This window comes from Meles meles, chromosome 15 (assembly GCF_922984935.1).
Source record: "Meles meles chromosome 15, mMelMel3.1 paternal haplotype, whole genome shotgun sequence".
Classification (NCBI taxonomy): domain Eukaryota; kingdom Metazoa; phylum Chordata; class Mammalia; order Carnivora; family Mustelidae; genus Meles; species Meles meles.
Genome location: NC_060080.1, coordinates 82,578,415 through 82,596,127, shown reverse-complemented (window position 1 = coordinate 82,596,127; position 17,713 = coordinate 82,578,415).

Sequence of the window (17,713 nt, the reverse complement as noted above, 5' to 3'; positions counted from 1 at the left end):
CCCAGGGGCGCTGCTGCCCTGAAGTGTCACAACAACCCCTCTGAGGAACAACCGCTGCTTACTTACTCTCACTGAGGAACCGGATTCCCTAAATCACTGGCCCTCACTTTGCCCTTGAGATTATGTCAGGAAGAAGGAAACACCCCACTCTAGCCGAGGATCTGGGTGATGTGATGCAGGCTCCTCCATCCCACCCAGGTGGGAGTCCCAGATAAGGGGTATCTGGACACAGACTCCTACATCTATTTAACATAGGGAGTGGGGGTGGTTTCCCAAGGAACCTGCACCTGGGCCCACCTTGCATACAGCTCTGCTCCGCTCTGAGCTTCTGCTTCATGGGAGTTTCACCCTGACCCCTGCCTTTCTTTTCCTTTGTTCCCTGGATGCCCACGTCCCCACTGCCTGTAGTTTCTTCACTACGGTGGATCAGTAGCCCGATTTTGTGCCACTGCAGGTTTGCACTTGGTGGTCTCGCATTGATGGGCTGCAAAGATTCCCCACTTACATGGAGGTCAAATTTGCCTGCAGAAGATGCCATGAAAGTAGATGCAGGAGTTTTCTTGGTGTGATACTTCCAAAGTAATCTTCTTACCTGGACTCTCTCCTATATGCATACTTCTTAGGGGGACAATAAATGTGGAATTTATTGGGACGCCTGGGTGGCTCAGTTGGTTAAGCAGCTGCCTTCAGCTCAGGTCATGATCCCAGCATCCTGGGATCGAGTCCCACATAGGGCTCCTTGCTCCGCAGGGAGCCTGCTTCTCCCTCTGCCACTCTGCCTGTGCTCACATTCTCTCTCTCTCTCTGACAAATAAAATAAAATTTAAAAATGTGGAATTTATTGCAGGCTGGCTGCAATAAATTGCAGGCAGGCTGGCATTTCTCCAGGTGGCCACTAATATAACTGGAATGGATAATGAACCCTGTGGTCATCTCAGTCATTTTCAGATAAGTAACTTTTAGATAGTTTTAAGTGCTGTGAAGAAAAGCACATTAAGCAGCCAGGAGATGATATCTAAGCTGAGACCAAAGGAAAAAAAAAATGAGTAAAGAATCTGGGGGAGAAGGAAATACAGAGGTCCTGAGGAGGGCACCCACTTGGACAGTTAACAGAACAGCAAGTCCAGTGTAGGTGGAGCAAAGAGGGCAGCTGAGGGGTACCAGAATATGCCAGCCCCAAAATGCCTCTTTGGCCTCTAATTTTGAGCTAAAGGCTTCTGAGAGCAAAAACAGGAAAACTCTAGAAATAGGGTGCAAATTTCCCCTTTGTAGAGGAAATTTACATTTAAAAGGGCACTTCCATTCCTAGAAATCTTTCTGCTCCTAACAGGTCTGACTATAAAACATTACTAAACAACTTTCATTTACCATATTTCTGGTCACTTTCCCATAACTTGCCTCCCTAGCTAGGACCCCCAAACCCTCTCTGTTGTTTCAGTCTAGAGTGATATTTAAACTCAAGTTCTAACCACCACTTTGAGTTGCTGTCTCTGGGTACTCTTGGGTGTTTGTGTGATGCACATGCTAATAAGCTTATGTTTGTTCTTCTCTTGTTAATCTGTCTTTGGCCAGCCAAATTTATAGGGCCCCACGTGGAGAACTTGAGATAGGTAGCAGAAAAGATTTATTCCTCCCCAAGACAACCAAGGGGTACATTCAGACTGAAGGTGGGGAGCCAGGTCAGGCTTGATGAGGAATCCGGATCTTCCTACAGAGCTGTAGGGCTTCTGATCAGATAAAATGGAAAGAAAGTGGGCTCAGCTTTGCCCCTCCAAAGGAAAGGACTGTTTGGTTTTTTTTTTGGCAGTCTGGTCTCAGCTATGACTGGGCCAGAGCACCTCTTCTCCTAATGGGAGAGGATTGTGAGGCCAGTCAGGCCACCTTGTAACAGTCCAGTTCTCTATTTTTAGGAGAACATTTTAAATATTCATTTACTAAGAAGTGATGGATATTGATCCAGGTTCAGTTACTTTTTTAAAAAACATTTTTTTTTTTAATTTATTTGACATAGAAAGAGCAAGAGAGACAGAGAGAGCAAGCACAAGCAGGGGGAAGGGCAGGCAGGGAGAAAAGCAGGCTCCCTACTGAGCAAGGGGCCCAAAGCAGGCTCCATCCCAGGACCCTGGGATCATGACCTGAGTTGAATGTAGATTTTTAACCAGCTGAGCCACCCAGGCACCCCTGGGTTCAATTACTTTTTGTAGTGAGCTGTTCTGTATTGCAGAAGATAGATTACCTTTAAAGTTCTTTAAAACAGGTATTTCTGACTGTCTATAGCTAGTTCTCTGCCTTGGAAACAGACAAAAGATGTCTCGTGTGTGGAATGAAATGCTACGGGAGTTAGAAGAAATTGGGTGTGGAAAACAGGCCCTTGAGGTCTGCTTCAACTTCTTGAGTGTTTCATTGATCACAAAGGTCCAATAAATGTGCTTAAGTGAGTGACTTGGAAGCTCTGCCAGCCTTGTTGGGACTATACAAGCTAAGGGTAAAGACTGCCTGGGACTCTGAGAAACAAACTGAGGGTTTTGGAGGGAAGGAGAGTGAGGGGTTGGAGAGCCCGGTGGTGGGTATTAAGGAAAGCACACATTGCATGGAGCACTGGATGTGTTGCATAAACAATGAATCTTGAAACACTGAAAAAATAAAATTTAATTAAAAAAAAAGAGAGAGAGAGGGAGACTGCCTGGGACCCCAGCAACACCTTGGCTAATCTGTGAGGGTCAATTAAGTATTGCAAATGAACACAGACCTGGCCTTTCAGGAAATGGGAGACAAACAATAAAGGCATTATTTTGAGAGGTCCATAATTGTAAACCTCAGTAGAAATAAGACCATTAGCTAGAATGAAATTGTGGAATTGGGGATCTCCCTTCACTGGGGTATGTAACAGATACTCATAATGACATTAATGTATTGGAACACATTGATGTTGAAAAGAAATCTATGGGGCACCTGGGTGGCTCAGTCAGTTAAGCATCTGACTTTGGTTAGGCCATGATCTCAGGGTCCTGGGATCAAGCCCCTTTCAGGCTCTTTGCTCAGTGGGGAGTCTACTTATCCTTCTGTCTCTGCAGCTCCCCATACTTGTGCTCTCTCTGTCTCTCTCAGATAAATAAATAAAATCTTAAAAAAAAAAAAAAGAATGTTCAACTGACTGAGCCACCCAGGTGCCAGCAGGGTCTTTAATCCATTTTAAATTTAGTTTTGTGTGTGGTATAAAAAAAGAATTTCATTCTTTTGCGTGTAGCTGTCTAGTCCTAAGGTCTGCTACTTCTTAGTGATTGTGAGGTAGGGTCTAAAGCCAGCAAGAGTCAGTTTAGGAGGTCCCCCTTACCCAGAAGCCCCTCTCCCCTGGAAGGGAAGGTGGCACAGACAGGGGCTGGCAAGAGACAGGGCAGTGAACATGCTAATGACAGGAAGCGGGTTATACTCCAAGGCCATTGCCCTGGTGTCCTCCAAGCCAGAAACATTCCCCAACTTTGATAGGGTTGAACTGGGCAAGCCCTTGCAGTTTTAAGATTAGCCTGGAACTGAATACTGGATGGGCTTCCTGCTGTACCAGAGTAAGCTGGGGGGCAGCAGTTCACCCATGGGGCCAGGGTAGAAGGGCCAGGCGTGAGGACAGCAAGTCTGACATGCACACCTGCACCCCACAACTCCTGCTCATTCAAGGTCAGACCCCCAGAAGGTTCAGAGTCCTCAGTATCACTCCTGTCCCTTAGTACAGACCTCCTGGGAACTCATGGAGAAAAAGGTTCTAGTAAACAGGCAGGCCTGGTTGTTGCACTGCCTGTCTCTGCAGAGAATATTTAAGCTCACAGTGAGGAAGTCTGGCTCAGCACAGCCTGAATTAATGTAAAATGAGGGATAACAGTTACCTGTGGAAGCCACCCTGGAAAACAAGTGTCTTTGTGAATCCATGCACAGCCCAGGGGGAGGGTGGGGACGAGCTGGACTCGAGGTGGGGCTGAGCCGGGCCTGTGCTCCTCAGGCTGCACGAGGAGGCGCCTGGTCTGTGGCACCTGCTCCCCTGGCACAGGAGATTCCCAAATTCTCTGGCACTCCTAACACCTGCTGTGCACAGCTCAGGCTGTGCATCTGCTCCACACCCACAAGACACAAAGAAGGGGCTAGAAGGAGACCAGGGTCCAGCCCAAGGGGAATTTTAGGATGCTTTCTGTGGGAGGAGCTGTGTAAAAATTCCTTAAGAGGACAAGGTAAAGGGCTCCATTATTCATTCCTTAAGCCTCCTTGAGTCTGGTGGCCTCATTGTCAGGTGGAGGCACGACCCCAAGAGGCCCACTTCACCTGGGTAACAGTTATAGCAGGCCCCTGGCCCCTGCTTCCTGGGAGGTACACAAGAGTGTCAGAAGGCAGGTGCTGGGGCACTTGGGTGGCTCAGTCGGTTAAGCATCTGACTCTTGATACCAGCTCAGGTCTTGATCTCAGGGTTGTAAGTTCAAGCCTTGCATGGGGCTCCATGCTTGGCATGGAGCTCACTTAAAAAAAAAAAAAAAAAAGGCAGGTTCTGATTCAGCAGGTATGGGGTGTGGCTGCAGTCTGCATTTCAAACAAACCCCCAGGTTCCGGGAGCACACCTTAGGAGTTGAGGCCTTACGGGATAATCACAGCTCAGAGTTTTTAATGATAGAAATTAGTAGAAAGGGGGTTTTGAAGAATCATGATTTCCCACACTCCCTGCCACTGTCCAGATCAGGGAGTGAGGAAGAGCAATTCCTCAAGGTGGCTGGGCTGGATGGAAGTGTCCCTCCATTACATCCACCTATCTCTGCTGACTTGGAATTTTCAGACTGTGCTGTGACTCTGAGTGAGCTTACCTGAGGCTGTTAGGGACAACCAGTGCCTTTTGGGGAATCAGGTATGCCACACCATAAATACATCAAATTGTTTTCTTTTTCTTTTTCTTTTTTTTCTCCCAACACAGGGTTTGAACCCACAATCCTGAGATCAAGACCTGAGCTAAAATCAAGAGTCGGACACCTAACTGACTGAGCCACCCAGGCATTCCCATCAAATTGTTTCTTTTTTTTTTTTATTAAATTTATTTATTTTTTTCAGCATAACAGTATTCATTGTTTTTGCACAACACCCAGTGCTCCATGCAATACGTGCCCTCCCTATTACCCACCACCTGTTCCCCCAGCCTCCCACCCCCGACCCTTCAAAACCCTCAGGTTGTTTTTCAGAGTCCATAGTCTCTTATGGTTCGTCTCCCATCAAATTGTTTCTTAACTGGCATCTCCTACAACTTGCTATGTGACGATTTCCTGCCATCTCCTGACCCCTGGATGAATGAATTAGCTGAATTTTTCAATATGCAGAGCTGAGGATGAGGTCTGGACCTGTGGTCCACACTCCTGCTGGCATCTGTCCTTCTCTCCATGCCATGACAATGTCTCAGCACCCCTCTCCTCTTGCTCCTCCTCCTACCCAAAGCCAGCGCTACCTAGTTCCTGCCTGCAGACCCTGGGCTTGAGGACTGACCCCTTGCTTACTCTTACCAGCAACTCAGGTCCACACCCATTAATATCACTGCTGGTCTTCCGCAAGGCCGAGTCCCTGGCTTGGCCCTGCTCCCACTGACCCTGATCTCATCTCGGCCTCTGTAGTTTCTGTGTCAGTAAGAAACACTTACAGGTTGATACATTGAAAAACTGGTAGTATTCCTTTAAGTTTATTTATTTATGTAATCTCTATACCCAACGTGGGGCTCGAACTCATGACCCCAAGATCGAGAGTCACATTGCTCTTCCAACTGAGCCTGCTAGGTGTCCTGGTAGTTTTCCTGAAAGTTGAACAAACACCTGCCTTGGAACAAGTTATTTTAGTCCAAAGAAAATACCCACCAGAAATGGGGTGCCTGGGTGGCTCGGTTGGGTTGAGCAGCTGCCTTCGGCTCAGGTCACGACCCCAGGGTCCTGGGATAGAGCCCTGCATTGGGCTCCCTGCTCGGCAGGGAGCCTGCTTCTCCTTCTCCATCTGCCTGCCTCTCTGCCTACTTGTATTCTCTCTCTGTCAAACAAATGAAATCTTAAAAAAAAAAAAAAATGAATACTTATGCCGACCCAAAGGCATGCACAAAGGCTGTTTGTAACAGCCCTAATCAAAACAGTTCAAACTGGAAACCATGCAAATATCCATTAACACTGGATAAACACATTGCAGCATATTCCTACAGCTGAAGAGTCTACAGTGGCGAGAATGATCAGCTCCAGCCAGGAACAGGGGCGAATAATGCTGGGTGAGAGCATTGGCACTAGAGCACATCCAGTAAGATTCCATTTACATGATGTTCTAGGACAGACAATTCTCTAGAACATCAGCCTTAAGATTGGTGGTTGAGTTTGAGGGGTGGATACCACTGGGGATGACGTGAGTCTGTGGGGTCTGGGGAAACTATTGCAGAACGGCGTGAATAAGTGCAAAAGTTCACCTTGTGCACACTAGGAGCCAGTCCCATGTGGAGAGCATCTGTGGGCATGGTGAACACCATAGACTGGGGGCAGGGCCTGGGAGTTCATACTGTGCAGCCCCTGGCCTTCCACCATCTTCCTCCCCAGCTTATCCTGTTTCCTCCCTCCACAACCAACGGGGCTCCAGATCCTTTTTTAGGCCAGTGGCTTTCTGCCTACTTCTAGATCAGGTGCCAACACCACAAAGTGCTGTGGGCATCTTCTCCCCCAAGCTCCCAAGGGCTGTCTCAGGAACTGGTCCTCCAAGAAATCTGGGGCCTCTAGCCACTTTGTTCTCTGTGGGTCTAGACTCCTTTCACGCATCCTCAGTTGCTCTTTAAGTCCTCCTGCTGGGATTCCTATTGTAGTTTCCTAATGTGTTCCCTTTCCTCCCAGACACTCCCCAGAACTGTCCTACACAGGCTGCAGAATTGAAGCCTTCCTTCAGGGGAAGGCTGAGCCCAACACTGCTCTTATAAACTGCAACCCCAACTGGGCAAGATTCCTAAGCCAGTCTCAGCCACTCCCTGGCAGGCCTCTGGGCAGGCACGGGGCTGGCCCAGAGGGGGACCTGATGTGCAGTAGGGGATGGGGGGGCACCTGACTGCAGTGGGTGGGCATTCTGACGTATCTGATTCCAAAGGAACCAGGCAGGAGCGGGAGTGTCAGAACTGAGGTGAGCGTGGGGAGGAGCCCCAGAACTATGGAGCACAGGGCTGCCTGTGTTGCTGTGAGGGACTGTGAGGAACACAGAGTCAGACTTTACAGGCCTTCCCCTTCTGGTTCTTGCACCACTGCCCCTTTCAGCCCTTCCCTGAGCGGGAGGCACCCCAGCCCCTTGATCTCATGGAGTCCCTTCCTGGAGGAGCGGGATGTCGCCACTCTCCCTGATGGGTATTGGGCCCTCAGTAAAGCTCCTGCCTGGTTTAGGGCTGCACCTGAACCGGCCACTTCTGCTTAACCTAGGGCAGGTCCTCAGCCCTTACATGGCCCTCAAGCTAGGAATACCTTTTACGTTTTTAAATGACAAAAAAATAAAAAAAAATTCTAATTCTCGATATATGGACATGATATGAAATTCAAATTTCAGCATCTGTAAATCAAGTTTGGCTGGAACACAGCTGCAGCCATTCTTTCACATTTTGTCTAAGGCTGCTTTCACACTTCACAGCAGAGTTGAGCAAACGGGACAGAGGCCACATGGCTGCAGAGCCTGAAGTATTTATTATCTGCCCTTAACAGAAAGAGGTTGCTGCCCCCAACCTGGAGTGTGTCCCCAGCACTGCCTCACATGCGTGGGCTCCGCAAGTGGACACTGAATAAAGTAGTTCCCAGTGGATCTGTGTGCAGCATGGCAGCCAAGGTGGATTGGGGGGTGGAAGAGGCTGCTGGCCCCGGCAGGACTTTTTTTTTTTTTTAAGATTTTTATTTATTTACTTGAAGAGAGAGAGAGAGCGAGCGCATGCATGAGAGGGGATCAGACTCCCCATGGAGCTGGGAACTGAGGGGGGAACTCCAGGATCATGACCTGAGCTGAAGGCAGTTGCTTAACCAACTGAGCTAATCAGGCGCCTTTGAGGCTTCTTTAAAATTCATTATATCACATCAAGGAAATGTATGGTCAAACCACAGCGGGGTACCAGAACTTACCTGCTAGTGTGAGTGAGGATGTGAAGCACTGCTAGTGGGAGTGTAAATGGTAATTCACACTGGAAAATGGTTTGGCAGTTAAACATGCACTTACCATATGACCCAACCATTCCACTTGTAGGTTCAGGCCTACCTCAAAGATACTGTAGGTTTGGTTCCAGACCACAATAAAGCGAATACTGCAATAAGACAAGTCAAATGAATTGTTTGGTTTCCCAGTGCAAATAAAATGCATATAAAAGTTATGCTTGGACACCTAGTTGGCTCCATCAGTTGGTTAAGCATCTGCCTTCAGCTCAGATCATGATCCTGGGGGTTGTCCTGGGACTGAGGCCCACATCGGGCTCCCTGTACAGTGGGGAGTCTGCTTCTCCCTCTGCGCCTCCCCTTGCTCTTGCTGTCTCTCAAATAAACAAATGAAATCTTAAAAAAAAAAAGTTATGCTCACAGGGGCACCTGGGCGGTGCAATCAGTTAAGTGTCCGACTCTTGGTTTCCGCTCAGGTCATGATCTCACAGTTGGGCTCTGGGCTCATTGCAGTCTGCTTGAGATTCTCCTTCTCCCTCTGCCCTTCCCGCTTATGGATGCTCTCTCCCTCAAATAAATAAATCTTAAAAAAAAAAAAAAGTTATGCTTAGGGATCCTGGGCGGCTCAGTCATTAAGTATCTGCCTTCAGCTCACGTCATGATCCCAAGGTCCTGGGATTGAGTTCTGCACCGGGCTCCGTGCTCAGCAGGAAGCCTGCTTCTCCCTCTCTCACTCCTCCTGCTTGTGTTTCCTCCCTTGCTGTCTTTCTCTGTCCAATAAATAAATAAAATCTTAAATAAAAAAGCTATGCTTACACTATAGTCTATTAAGTATTATGTCGAAAAAAATGCATTTATCTTAAGTAAAAAATCAGAGCCATTATCGGAGCTGTCAGTGACTCAGAATCACTGATCACAGAGCACCCTAACAAATTTGGTAATAATGAAAAAAGTCTGAATTATTTCAAGAATTACCAAAATGTGACATAGAGACAAAAGTGAGCAAATGCTGTTGGAAAAATGGTACTAACAGATTTGCCAATGCAGGCTTGTCACAACCCTTCAATTTGTAAAAAACAAAACAAAAACAAAAAATATTACCTGTGAAGTGCAATAAAGTTTGCTTTGCACAATAAAATGAAGTATGCTTGTATTCATCCAAAAGAAATAAAAACATATGCACAAACTAACTTGTGCAAAATGTTCACAGAAGTCTCATCACATTAAAGCCCCAAACAGGAAACAGCACAGGTGACTGTCAACAGGAAGAGGAGGAAACAGGTGGAGTAAATGGAAATAATGGACTCCTACTCAACAATAAAAATGAATAAACCGCTGACCCGCATGTTGATACCTCACCCACACTCACCCAAAGACATGCTGAGCCTAAAGCCAGACATACAAAAGAGCACATACCCTAGGATTCCATTCATATGAAGTTCCAGAACTGGCAAAAGTACAATGTTGTAATGGAAATCAGAACTGTAGTTACCAGGGGTCAAGGGTGAGGGGACTGTCTCGGGACTTTCTGGGCCAACAGAATAGGGGTATGTGCCTCGTGTATTTGCCAAAACCGATTGAACTGTATAGTTAAGATCTGTACACCCTACTATATGAAAATACCTCAGCAAAAATGTCCTAAAAAATTTCACGAGAAGTAAAAGCTAAAACAATCTTCAGTTCCAAACACAGGCAGCCTTTTGCAAATCCAGGCCTGTAGGAAGCAGTACCAAATTCCTTCTAAGATTCATTTTCTGCAGAGGAATTCCAGATGAAGCTCTGAGCCAATTGTGAAGGCTCCATGCAAGAGGGAAGTGAAGGAAGCCTTCTTGAAAGAAAACCTATTTGCTTTGCGGACAGTTTAACCTCACTGTTTGGCTTGGGTGGAGTCCTGGCCAGGCACTCCCACTGAGTAAACAGCTCCACTAGGAAATCTGGAGGGTTGGCAGGGAAGGTTCGTGTCCCTATTCTCAGGGGTTTCCAATTCTCCTGTTTTCTTTCAGACAACCTTTCATTATTCAGTAGGCAATAGAGAGCCCCTCCCCAGGAGCTCAGAACTTACAGGACCCAAGGGTTCAACAGGAAGGAGCAGACCTGATCCCTCCCCAGGGATGGGATTTTCTTTTAGCTCACAGGTTCAAGGGGTGTCCATGAGACGGGAAAAAGTCTCAGGGTTGCTTTTCCATTTTGATTCTCTTTGTTCTGCAGAAGGCTTTAAGTTTGATGTAGCCCCCACTTGTCTACTTTGCTTTTGTTGCCTTTGCTTTTGGAATCAGGTCCGTAAGATCATGGCTAAGGCCGATGCCAAGGAGCTGACGACCTAGTTTTCTCCTGGGAGTTTTATGGTCTCAGGTCTTTTGAGTTAATTTTTGTGTATGGTGAAAGAAAATGGTCTACTTTAATTCTTTTGTGTGTGGCTGTCCAGTTAGCCCAAAAGCATTTATTGAAGAGACTGTCCTTTCTCCACTGTATATTCTTATTTCCTTCATAGATTAATTGACCATATAATTGTGGGTTTATTTCTGGGCTCTCTATCCTGTTCCATTGATCTTTGTGTCTGTTTTTGTGTCAGTACCATATCACGTGTGAAACAGAGGCAAAAGAATGAATTAAATTTCCTTCCTACTCACAGCCCATTGACAAATCCTTGAAACAGGTAGAGTGACCTTCCTCTGGGAGCTCAGCTGCTCTGATGTTGATGTTAAAGGAAAAAGCAATCTTAGCTTGAACCTCCCCCCACCCCAGGATCCTATAAGTCTACTTTATTTTTTAAGATTTTATTTATTTATTTGACAGACAGAGATCACAAATAGGCAGAGAGGCAGGCAGAGAGAGAGAAAGGGAAGCAGGCTCCCCGCCGAGCAGAGAGCCTGATGCGGGGCTCAATCCCAGAACCCTGGGATCATGACCTGAGCTGAAGGCAGATGCCTTAACCCACTGAGCCACCCAGGTGCCCCCTATAAGTCTACTTTAACATATGCGTTCCCTTGGAAACCTCTTTTATCTCTAACCACCCCCCAAGACACATGTTAGCAATCATCCTCTCCAAGCATATGGCCCACTGATACCATCTGAAGGGTCTCCTGACTGAGGGTTTACTAAACAATAATAAATGACTTTTTCCTAACAATAACTAGCCCCCTCAGGATCCTGGAAACCTTGTTTCCAAAATACCCTGGAGGCTTGTGCTATTCCTAACCTCCTCCCAACTTGAAAGTATATAATCAGCCACTCCTCATGACCCCAGAGCAGTCCTTCCTGCCCAGGGGTCCTGTTCTTGTGCTTTAATAAAACCACCTTTTTGCACTGAAGATGTCTCAAGATTTTTTTTTTTTTTTGGCTGTTCGCTCTGAACCCCACCACTTCAAACCGCATCACCACACTGTTTTGATTATTACAGCTTTGTAATAGTTTGAAATCAGGGCTTTGTACTTTAACTTTGTTCTTCTTTCCCAAGATTACTTTGATTTTTTGGGGATCTTTCATGTTTCCATACTAATGAGGATTGTTTTTTCTGTGAGGAATTTTGATAGGTATTGCATTGAATCTGTACATTGATTTGGATGTATGGACATTTTAACAATATTAATTCTTTTGACCCATAAACATGGAATACCTTTCCATTTATTTGTGTTTTCTTCGATTTCTTTCACCAATGTCTTAAAATTTTCTGTGTACAGGGTTTCCAAAAGCTTTTGCACAGCAAAGGGAATCATCAACAACACAAAAAGGCAACCTACTGAATGAGAGAAAGTATTTGTGAGTCATATCTGATAAGGGGTTAATATCCAAAATACATAAAGAAATCCTACAACTCAATAGCAAAAAAGAATCCAATTAAAAGATGCGCAGAGGATCTGAATTGACGTTTTCCCAAAGACATCCAGATGGCCAACAGACACATGAAAAAGTGCTCCACATCACTCATCATCAGGAAAATGCAAATCAAAACCACAATGAGATACCACCTCACACCTGTCAGAATGGCTATTGTCAAGAAGAGAAGAAATAGTGAGTTTAGGAGAGAATGTGGAGAAAAAAAAACCCTTGTGCACTGTTGGTAGGAATACAAACTGGTGCAGCCAGTGTGGAAAACAGTATGGAGGTTCCTTAAAAAGTTAAAAATAAAACTACCAGATGATCCAGCAATTCTACCTTATTTACTGAATAAAACAGCACCATTAACTCAAAAAGATATATACACCCCTATATTCACTGCATTATTTACAATAGACAAGAGATGGCAACGAACTAAGTGTTCATCAATAGATGAATGGATAAAGAAGATGTGGTGTGTGTGGTGAATGTGTCTGTGTGTATCTTCTAATGGAATATTATTCAGCCATAAAAGCATGGGCTCTTGTCACTGTGACAATGTGGATGGACCTTGAGGGCATTATGCCAAGTGAAGTAAGACAAAGAAAGACAAATACTGTATGATCTCACTTATATGTAGAATCTAAAAAACAAAACAAAACAAAAAAACCCAAAAAACCAGAAACAAACAAAAAAAGAAGCCCAAGCCCACAGATACAGAAAACGGATATGTGGTTGTCAGAGGCAGGGGCACGGGGTAGGCAAAATGGAAGAGGATGGTCAAAAAATTACAAAATAATCAGATCCCGGGGATGTCATATACAACATGGTGACTATAGTTAATAATACTGTATTGTTTATTTGAAAGTCGCTGAGAATAAATCTTAGAAGTTCTCATCACAAGAAAAAAATGTTTAAAAAATTCTAGCTATGTATGGTGACAGATCATAACTAGACTTAGTGTGATCATTTTGCAATGCGTACAAATATGACACCATCATGTTGCACACCAGAAACTCACATAATGTTACATGTCAGTTATACCCACTTAGGGGAAACCTGCTCTTTTAGGTTTTTGCCCTTTTGGAGTTCCCGTCCCCATTTTTAATTTATGTTTATTGTGATTTATTTTTTAGAGAAGGGAAGAGATGGCTATGGAAGGGTAGAGGGAGAGAGAGAAACCCAAGCAGGATTACACACCCAGCATGGAGCCCTACACAGGGCTTAATCTCACAGCCCTGAGACTATGACCTGAAAATTATGAGTTGGATGCTCAACTGACTGAGCCACCCAGTTGCCCCTCCAGTCCTCATTTCTTAAAGTTCTGTGTTAAGATATAATTTATATACCAAAAAGTCACCCATTTAAAGTGCATGATTCAGTGGTCTTTAGTCTATCTGCAGATGTGCGCACCCATCAAGATAATCGGAGTTTAGAACTTTCCTATCACCTCCCCAAAACCCTGTATCCAGACCACTCAGCAGCTACTTCCGATTCTCTCCCCCTCACCCCGGCTCCAGGCAACCACCAATCTGCTTGCTGTACTATCGAGTTGCCTGTTCTGGACATTGTATACAGAATCACGTAACATGAGATCTCGGTGTCTGGCTTCTCTCACTGACTAGCCTAATGTTTTCAAGTTTCATCCATGATGCAGCAGATGTCAGTACTTCACTCACTTTTACTGGCAAATAATGTTCCAGTGTATGGAGAGTCCTTCAAATCTCTTCACCCCCAGCAAGCTGAAAACCCTGGTTTACATTCCCACTTCTCCTTGTTGCTTTAGGACAAGCCCTGTGGCCTTCTAAACTTTGGCATTTTTACTTGCAAAACCACCTGATCCTTAGCTGACCTCCAGATGGATCTGGGAAACCACGAGGCTGCTTTTTTCAGCACCTCACACCTTGCAAGCTGTTTGGAGCCATCTCACTGCCCTGTGTTCCACACCATAAACATGACTCTGGCGCTCTTCTGACCTTGAGCGGCTTCTCTCGAGGCAGTACGCCATACAGGGGGATGTCTGCTCTGCACTATGTAAATCCAGAGACCAACATGCAGATTTACAGAGCTGCACTTAAGCTCTTGAGCGGAAACCTTTATCCATCAATCAATAACACAGAAAAGTAGGATCAGGCTGTCAAAATGATAAAGGGACACTTAGGCCCAGTTAGTTTTAATTTCTTTTGACTGCATAACTACATTTCTAAATATTACAAAACAAATTACCGTGCTAATTGATTCTTTAGCAGGGAGACCTGCTTTTGATAAACAGCTTTGTGCAAGGCCTGTTGTGAGGAGGAAGAATTCCTCTTTTAACACCTTTGACTTTGCATGCAATGCGGCACACTGGTTTGGAAGCCCCCAGATCTGGGTCTGAGTGGCGCCATTCACTCCTCACTAACTGAGTTCCCTGGGGCCCCCTGATCAGTACCTGCTCATGGGTGCCACAACGATGCAATCACTCATACCTGATGCATAGTAAGCACTCCACAACAAAGGCCACTGTCATTATTTCAATTCAAATTCAGGGACATTACATGCAAGTACGCTTACCTGGTCATGACGTTTAAGATCATTTTCTAGGTGAATCCAAAGATCTTGGGTGTAAAGAGGCCTCGCTGGTGCCTGATTCCAACCTCTTATCTGGGCAGGAATCCCTTTATGAGCACCCTTGCGTGCTGACAGGGCAGTGATGCACACGACTGAGACCCTGTCTTTTAGGACATCTTTCCTTGTTAGACAGAAATCTGAAAACACTTCCTTGTAACTTGTGCCCACGTGTCTGAGCTCTGGCCTCTGCAGCAACACAGGCAAGGCCAGGGTCTCACAATCCTCATAGTAATGAAGATGCTGTCATGTTCCCATCAACCCTAAGACATCTCTTTCCAGGACTGTACATGTGATTTGTAACAGGAAACAGATTTGGCCTTCATTCCTGCTCCTAGTTCACAGCTCCCCAAACCCTTGGGATTTCTTAAGCATTAAGAGTAATGGGAGCATCTTTGTTATAATGCTTGGGTCTTTTGTCCCAGGTTCCATTCAACACAGCTCATTCAACCATATCTGAATTTATGTTAATGAGGTGACTTATGGAGAGCCCCTGGGGAACAAAGTGTGGGGGACAGTTGCCAAGGGGAAGCAACCATGTAATCAGAAGTTTGGCACTTTCAGGGGTGCCTGGGTGTCTCAGTCAGTTGTGTCCAACTCTTGGTTTTAGCTCAGATCACGATCTCATGGGTTGTGAGATCAAGCCCAGTGTCCAGCTCCATGCTCAGTGGGGAGTCTGCTTGTAGATTCTCTCCCTCTGCCTTCCTCACCCCATGCACTCTCTCTCTCTAAAATAAATAAATATATCTTAACAACAACAACAAAAAGCAGGATGGGATTTTCAGCCTTTCCTGTCCCTGACTTCTGGGAGGGAAGAAGGGCTGGAGATGGCCTTATCACCAACAGCCAATTATTTAATCAAGCCCACATAATAAAACCTTTATAAGAATCCCAAGTAGGGGGGCGCCTGGGTGGCTCAGCGGGTTAAAGCCTCTGCCTTCAGCTCAGGTCATGATCCCAGGGTCCTGGGATCGAGCCCCGCATCGGGCTCTCTGCTTAGCGGGGAGCCTGCTTCCTCCTCTCTCTCTCTCTGCCTGCCTCTCTGCCTACTTGTAATCTCTATCTGTCAAATAAATAAATCTTTAAAAAAAAAAAAAAAAAAAGAATCCCAAGTAGGGGTTTGGAGAGCTTCTGGTTTTTGTTCTAAGATTTTAAGTAACCCCTACACCCAATGGGGGGCTGGAATTTACAACCCTGAGATTACTAGTTGCATGCTCTTCCAGCAGGGCAGGGCCTGCCAGGCTCCCCGATTCTGGTTTAATTAACACATATAGGTGCTAGGAGGGTGGCATGCCCAGAGAGGACATGGAAGCTCCAGACTCTTGTCTCCATGTCCTGCCCTGTGTCTCCTCCACCGAACTATTCATTGTATCCTCTGTAGTAATTCAACAATAGTAAGTAAATTTTTCTTCTGAATTCTGTGAGCCTCTTTAGCAACTATGGAATCTGAGAAAGGGTCATGGAAACCATGGACTTAGAGCCAGCTGGTCAGAAGCACAGGTGGCAAGCTGGATTTGTGCCTAGAGCCTGAAGTGGGGGTGGGGGTACCTGTGTGGTCTGCACCAACTGCAGGTAGACAGGGTCAGGCCACCCAGTTGGTGTCACAACCCTGCTGCGCCTGGGGTAGACCCTGAATAACTAGTGTCAGAGGAAGGTATGGAGCGCAGAGGACTGACTGAGTGGGCAGCAGAGGAGCAGGGGGGTTTTTCCTCCATGAGCATGAACTGACTGTCCCAGGGGCTTCAGTCACTCCTCACACTTCATGCTCTCCAAACAAGTCATGAAAACAACCTTACTATGCTGCACGTGCAGTGTGGCTTCCTGGGGAGACTGTTCCTGACACTGTTAGGATTCCACGCACTTCTGACAGAGACTCAGTACTTTATATCCAGACTTGATTTTATCCAAAAATGGTATTATCCCAGTCTGAATATCACATTTGCCTTCCAGTGACTCTGAAATGGTTCTAAAAATCAAATCTACCTTGAAACAATGAGTTGCTGTGCCTGAGGGTGTTCATAAGCATGCATTGGAAGTTCTTAAGGTAATTAAAAAAAAACCCACTACAACACTGTTTTGTTGACTTTTACAACTATCTCAGTGGAGAAGCCTTTCTAATTATGACACAAAACCTGGAAGTCACTGTAATAAAGTTGTATAAAAATAGTAAAACTGTGCATTGAAGAAAACACCATATAGTAAAAAAGTAATAACAAAATGAGGAAAAATTTGCAACACTTCTATCACAATGGTTAATTTCCTTAATGTATAAAAATCTAAAACCAGTAAGAGAATGACCACAGTCTCTCAGAAAAATTGGTATGGGACAAGGACAGATGTTTCATTGAAAAGGAAATGCTCTTGGACATACAAACAAGATGAATTATGGGTGGCTCAGTCAGTTAAACTGCCTTCAGTTCAGGTCATGATCTCAGGGTGCTGGGATTGAGTCCCACATCAGACTCCTTGTGCAGTGGGGAGCCTGCTTCTCCCTCTGCCTGCCTCTCTCACTCTCTCTGCCCCCTTCTCTCTGACAAATAAGCAAAATCTTAAAAAAAAAAAATGAATTAGGTCAGTGCACGGTAAAATTACCAGTTATTTTTTACCCTCCAGTAAGGTAGAGTTAACGGTGTTGGCTGTAGCTTTGTTGGTGAGGAGGGCTCAGGAAGCTGCCAGTGGAACTGAAGGGAAAACTGACAACACAGCCATAATTTAAAACACTTCAGCTCTTGGATCTGGCAATGTCAGAAGGGCTCATGCACAGGGATGTGGGACTGGAAACCACCTGATGCCATGGGGTCCTGTCAGCCAGATGTAGGACTGCCACTAACCACTGCAAGACAGAGGCAACTCAACGTGCACTGATAATGCAGCTGTTCTGAGAACAGGAAGGTGAAGGCCATGTAGGCAGGAGGCAGTGTGTGCGTGTGCCAGGAAGATCTGAGCACACAGATGCACATGTTTTCTGGGAGGTGATGACATCCTTACCGTACCCCTGGTTCGCATCCTTAGTATGTTCAGATATGCGCTATATAGCTACTGTTTTAAAAACAGGAGCCTACCTTATAATCACAAAAGACAGAGCAAAATGACTTGCATACTTTGCTGGGCCTAAAAATATTCCAGGACTTATTTGGTGA